Genomic DNA, 7050 nt, shown 5'->3' with positions numbered 1-7050 from the left:
GCTCCTAATGATAGAGGTGTTCACAGAGTTAGGACTCAACAACCTTGATTTTGAGAAGTGGATGCTCCCTCAGCTTGAGAGGAGAGCTTTTGGCGCTTCATCTCTTGGATTTCACGCCCCTGCTTCTCTTGTTCCTTTAGCAATTTGCAGAGCATGCAGTTCTGATTCTGCTGTTCTTCCTTCAGTTGCTCCATAGTCTCTTGCAACTTGGTGATAGATGCTTCTAAGCTGGACCAGTAGTCAATTCTTGGAAATTCAGGGAGGAATTCCTGCGCCCTCCTCTTGATGGAGTTGTCTTGCACTTGTCCTTCCATTGACTTCTTGGTGATTGGGTGTTCAATGGGTATGAACTCATCTACTCCCATCTTCACCCCAGCCTCTTTACAGAGCAAGGGAATCAAGCTTGGATAAGCCAATTTGGCTTCAGTGAAATTCTTATTTGCAATTGTGTAGATCTCACAAGCAATCACATGATGGACCTCCACCTCTTTTCCAAGCATAATGCAATGAATCATCACTGCCCTCTTGATGGTGACCTCAGAACGGTTGCTAGTGGGCAATATGGAACGCCCAATGAAGTCTAGCCAACCCCTTGCAATTGGCTTGAGGTCTCCCCTCTTGAGTTGGTTTGGGACACCCTTTGAATTGGTTATCCACTTAGTCCCAGGGAGGCATATGTCCTCTAGGATTTGATCCAACCCTTTATCTACTCTCACCATCCTCCTATTAAAGGAGTCAGGATCATCTTGCAGTTGAGGTAACTTGAAGATTTCTCTTATTTTGTCCAGATGAAAGTACATAACTTTCCCTCTGACCATAGTTCTGTAGGTATGGTAAGCGGTTCCAGTCATTCTCTGCTTATCTGTTAGCCACAGATTTGAGTAGAATTCCTGAACCATGTTCCTTCCAACCTTTGTCTCAGGATTGGTTAGAACTTCCCATCCTCTGTTTCGAATTTGCTCTTGGATCCCCGGATATTCATCTTCTTTCAGATCAAATTTCACTTCCGGGATCACTGACCTCAGACCCATTATTTTGTGATAATGGTCTTCATGTTCTTCAGTTAAGAACTTCTCTTGATTCCAAAGATTCTTTGGATTATTCTCTTTCTTGCCTCTTAAATTGGTTTGTTTTCCCTTAGGAGCCATGATATTGATGAATCTTGGCTTAGTGATCACGGAAAAGCACACCAAACTTAGAGATTTGCTTGTCCTCAAGCAAAAGAAAAGAAAGAAGAGAGAGAGAGAAAGAGGAAATTCGAATGGTGTGGGTAAAGGGGGTTCCAAACGTGAATTTATAAGGGAGGGGAGAAGAGATTTCGAAAAAAATAAAAATTTGAAAGGAGATTTGAGAAGATATGAAAAGAAATTGAGAAAAGGTTGAGTTTTTGAAGAAGATTTGGGATTAATTTGAAATAGATTTGAAGAATGGTTTTGATTTGTGAAGATTTGAAAGTGAATGATGAAAGGTTGAAGTGCATTTATGTAGAAGAGTATGGTTAAAAAGAGGAAAGTTTGAAAAAATTTGAGTTGAAAACAAAAATGTGGTCCCCCCACCTTTCTGGCGTTAAACGCCCAGAATGGCACCCATTCTGGCGTTTAACGCCCATTTGTTACTCTTTTTGGGCGTTTAACGCCCAGCCAGGTGCCCTGGCTGGCGTTAAACGCCAGAAATCCTTTGTCACTGGGCGTTTTTCCAAAACGCCCAGGATGCTGCACACCTGGCGTTAAACGCCCAGAATGGTGCCCATTCTGGCGTTTAACGCCCAAAATGGTACCATTACTGGCGTTAAACGCCCAGAATGGTGCCCATTCTGGCGTTTAACGCCCAAAATGCCCCTTACTGGCGTTTTTTCGCCAGTAAGCTCATTTTCTCTGCTTTTTTGAGCTGAATCCTTCTGTAACTCTGTGAATTCCTTCATTTTTGATACTTGCCTCTGTAAGAACAATTCATACAACTTTCTAATGACTGGGTTACCTCCCAGCAAGCGCTTCTTTACTGTCTTTAGCTGGACTTTCACTGAGAATCACTCAAGCCTCAGTTTTGAGCATTCCTGCTCAAAATTTCCTTCAAGATAGTGCTTGATTCTCTGTCCATTTACAATGAACTTTCTGTCAGAATCAGTATCCTGAAGCTCAACATATCCATATGGTGACACTCCTGTAATCACATACGGACCCCTCCACCGGGATTTGAGTTTTCCTGGAAACAACTTGAGCCTAGAGTTAAAGAGCAGAACTTTTTGTCCTGGCTCAAAGACTCTGGTTGACAATCTCTTGTCATGCCATTTCTTTGCCTTTTCCTTATAAATTTTTGCATTTTCAAAGGCATTGAGTCTGAACTCCTCTAGCTCATTTAACTGGAGTAATCTTTTTTCACCAGCTAACTGTGCATCCATGTTTAGGAATCTGGTTGCCCAGTAGGCTTTATGCTCTAGTTCCACAGGCAAATGACAGGCCTTCCCATACACCAGTTGGTATGGAGAGGTTCCTATAGGAGTCTTGAATGCTGTTCTGTATGCCCACAGAGCATCATCCAAGCTCTTTGCCCAATCCTTTCTTCGGGCTATTACAGTCCGTTCTAGGATTCTTTTTAGCTCTCTGTTAGAGACTTCAGCTTGCCCATTTGTCTGTGGATGATATGCAGTTGCCACTTTATGGCTAATTCCATATCTAACCATAGCAGAGTATAGCTGTTTGTTGCAGAAATAAGTGCCCCCATCACTGATTAGCACTCTGGGGACGCCAAACCTGCTGAAAATGTTTTTCTGGAGGAATTTCAGTACAGTTTTGGTATCATTAGTGGGTGTAGCAATTGCTTCTACCCACTTAGATACATAATCCACTGCCACCAGAATATAAGTGTTTGAGTATGATGGTGGGAATGGTCCCATGAAATCAATTCCCCATACATCAAACAATTCTATCTCTAATATCCCTTGTTGAGGCATGGCATATCCGTGAGGCAGGTTACCAGCTCTTTGGCAACTGTCACAGTTACGCACAAACTCTCGGGAATCTTTATAGAGAGTAGGCCAGTAGAAGCCGCACTGGAGAACTTTAGTGGCTGTTCGCTCACTTCCAAAGTGTCCCCCATACTGTGATCCATGGCAGTGCCATAGGATCCTTTGTGCTTCTTCTCTGGGTACACACCTGCAGATCACTCCGTCAGCACATCTCTTAAAGAGATATGGTTCATCCCAAAGGTAGTATTTGGCATCTGAAATTAGTTTCTTTCTCTGCACATAACTGTATTCTTTGGGTATGAACCTCACAGCTTTATAGTTTGCAATATCTGCAAACCATGGAGCTTCCTGAATGGCAAAGAGTTGCTCATCTGGGAATGTCTCAGAGATCTCAGTAGAAGGGAGGGACGTCCCAGCTACTGGTTCTATCCGGGACAGATGATCAGCCACTTGGTTCTCTGTCCCTTTTCTGTCTCTTATTTCTATATCAAACTCTTGCAGAAGCAATACCCATCTGATAAGCCTGGGTTTTGAATCCTGCTTTGTGAGTAAGTATTTAAGAGCAGCATGGTCAGTGTACACAATCACCTTTGATCCCACTAAGTAGGATCTAAACTTGTCAATGGCATAAACCACTGCAAGTAACTCTTTCTCTGTGGTTGTGTAGTTCTTTTGTGCATCATTTAGAACACGGCTAGCATAATAAATGACGTGCAGAAGTTTGTTATGCCTCTGTCCCAACACTGCACCAATGGCATGATCACTGGCATCACACATTAATTCAAATGGTAATGCCCAATCTGGTGCAGAGATGACTGGTGCTGTGACCAGTTTAGCTTTCAGGGTCTCAAATGCCTGCAAACACTGTGTGTCAAACACAAATGGCGTGTCAGCAGCTAGCAGGTTACTCAGAGGTTTAGCAATTTTCGAAAAATCCTTAATAAACCTTCTGTAGAATCCTGCATGCCCAAGAAAGCTTCTGATTGCCTTAACATTGGCAGGTGGTGGTAATTTTTCGATTACCTCTACCTTTGCCTTATCCACCTCTATTCCCCTGCTTGAAATTTTGTGCCCAAGGACAATTCCTTCAGTCACCATAAAGTGACATTTCTCCCAGTTTAAAACCAGGTTAGTCTCTTGGCATCTTTTCAGGACAAGTGATAGGTGGTTAAGACAGGAGATGAATGAGTCTCCATATACTGAGAAGTCATCCATGAAGACTTCCAGAAATTTCTCTACCATATCTGAGAAGATAGAGAGCATGCACCTTTGAAAGGTTGCAGGTGCATTGCACAGACCAAATGGCATTCTCCTATAGGCAAACACGCCAGAAGGGCAGGTAAATGCTGTTTTCTCTTGGTCCTGGGGATCTACTGCAATTTGGTTGTAGCCTGAATAGCCATCCAAAAAGCAGTAATAATCATGACCAGCTAATCTTTCCAGCATTTGGTCTATGAATGGTAAAGGAAAATGATCCTTTCTGGTGGCTGTATTGAGTCTTCTGTAATCAATACACATGCGCCACCCTGTGACTGTCCTTGTAGGAACCAGTTCATTTTTTTCATTATGAACCACTGTCATGCCTCCCTTTTTGGGAACAACTTGGACAGGGCTCACCCAGGGGCTATCAGAAATAGGATAAATAATCCCAGCCTCCAGTAATTTAGTGACCTCTTTTTGCACCACCTCCTTCATGGCAGGATTTAGCCTCCTCTGTGGTTGGACCACTGGTTTGGCATTATCCTCCAACAGGATCTTGTGCATGCATCTAGCTGGGCTAATACCCTTGAGATCACTTATGGACCACCCAAGAGCTGTCTTGTGCGTCCTTAGCACTTGAATCAGTGCTTCCTCTTCCTGTGGATCTAAAGCAGAGCTTATAATTACTGGAAAAGTGTCACCCTCTCCTAGAAATGCATATTTTAGAGATGGTGGTAGAGGTTTGAGTTCAGGTTTGGGAGGTTTATCCTCCTCCTGAGGAATTTTCGAAAATTCCTTTACTTCCTCTGGCTCTTCCTGATCAGTTTGAGCATCTTTGAAGATGTCCTCAAGCTCTGATTCTAGGCTTTCAGTCATATTGATCTCTTCTACCAGAGAGTCAATAATGTCAGCGCCCATGCAGTCCTCTGGTGTGTCTGGATGCTGCATAGCTTTTACAGCATTCAACTTGAACTCATCCTCATTGACTCTCAAGGTTACTTCCCCCTTTTGTACATCAATGAGAGTTCGTCCAGTTGCTAGGAAAGGTCTTCCTAGAATGAGAGTTGCACTCTTATGCTCCTCCATTTCCAACACCACAAAGTCAGTTGGAAAGGCAAATGGCCCAACCTTGACAATCATGTCCTCTATTATGCCTGATGGGTGTTTAATGGAGCCATCAGCAAGTTGGAGGCATATCCTGGTTGGTTTGACTTCTCCAATCAACCCAAGCTTTCTGATAGTGGATGCAGGTATTAAATTGATGCTTGCTCCAAGATCACATAAAGCTGTCTTGGTGCAAGTGCCTTCTAATGTGCATGGTATCAGAAAGCTTCCAGGATCTTGAAGCTTTTCTAGTAAGCTTTTTAGAATGACTGCACTGCATTCTTCAGTGAGAAACACTTTTTCAGTTTCTCTCCAATCCTTCTTATGACTTAAGATCTCTTTCATGAACTTAGCATAAGAAGGTATTTGCTCAAGTGCCTCTGCAAACGGAATCTTTATTTCAAGAGTCCTTAGATAGTCTGCAAAGCGGGCAAATTGCTTATCCTGTTCCGCTTTGCGGAGTTTCTGAGGATAAGGCATCTTGGCTTGATATTCCTCAACCTTAGATGCTGCAGGTTTATTCCTTAAAGAATTGGTTGAAGAAGCCTTGTTAGAGGGATTACTGTCAGCACTCTCAGGTGTCTGATTTTCCCTTGGCGTTTGGACGCCAGGATGGGGTGGAAAATGGGCGTTTAACGCCAACTTTTCCCCCTTTTCTGGCGTTTGAACGCCAGAACTGGGCAAGGAATGGGCGTTTAACGCCAACTTTCCTTCCCTTTCTGCCGTTTGAACGCCAATATTCCTCTCTGGGCTCTTACTGTCCTCAGAGGGATTTTGAACAGTGGTTTAGTTGTCCTCTGTCATTTGTTCCTTATTTGGCTTTTTGCTCTTTTGAACAGTGTTATTCAAGGTCTTTCCACTCCTCAATTGAACTGCTTGACACTCCTCTGTTATCTGTTTAGATATTTGCTGTTTTGCTTGATTCAACTGTAGTTCTATGCTCTTGTTAGCAACTTTAGTTTCATGGAGCATTTCTTTAAATTCTGCTAATTGTTCTGTCATCAGGAGCAATTGTTGATTAAGCTCATTCATCTGTTCTTGAGGATTAGGATCAGTGACTAATGCCATGACCTCCTCCTTTGGAACGAACTCATTGCTAGAATATAAGTATTGGTTTCTAGCAACAGTGTCCATAAGATCTTGAGCTTCTTCAATTGTCTTCCTCATGTGTATAGATCCACCAGCTGAGTGGTCTAAAGACATCTGAGCTTTTTCTGTGAGCCCATAGTAGAAGATGTCTAACTGTACCCACTCTGAAAACATTTCAGAGGGACATTTTCTTAGCATACCTCTATACCTCTCCCAGGCATTATAAAGGGATTCATTATCCTCTTGTTTAAAGCCTTGGATGTCCAGCCTTAGCTGTGTCATCCTCTTTGGAGGGTAAAAATGATTCAGGAATTTGTCTGACAACTGTTTCCATATCTTTATGCTTGCTGTAGGTTGGTTATTCAACCACCTTTTAGCTTGATCTTTTACAGCAAATGGAAACAGTAATAGTCTGTAGACATCCTGATCTACCTCTTTATCATATACTGTGTCAGTAATTTGCAAGAACTGTGCCAGAAACTCAGTAGGTTCTTCCTGTGGAAGACCGGAATACTGGCAATTTTGCTGCACTATGATAATGAGTTGAGGATTTAGCTCAAAGCTGCTTGCTTTGATGGGGGGTGTGCATATGCTACTCCCATATGCAGCTGTAATGGGGTTAGCATATGACCCCAGAGTCCTTCTGGACTGATTAATTCCACTTAAATCCATAATGGACAAAAGGGAAATGA

Source organism: Arachis stenosperma, chromosome 1 (genome assembly GCF_014773155.1).
Source record: "Arachis stenosperma cultivar V10309 chromosome 1, arast.V10309.gnm1.PFL2, whole genome shotgun sequence".
Lineage (NCBI taxonomy): Eukaryota > Viridiplantae > Streptophyta > Magnoliopsida > Fabales > Fabaceae > Arachis > Arachis stenosperma.
This window is presented reverse-complemented; position numbering follows the sequence as displayed.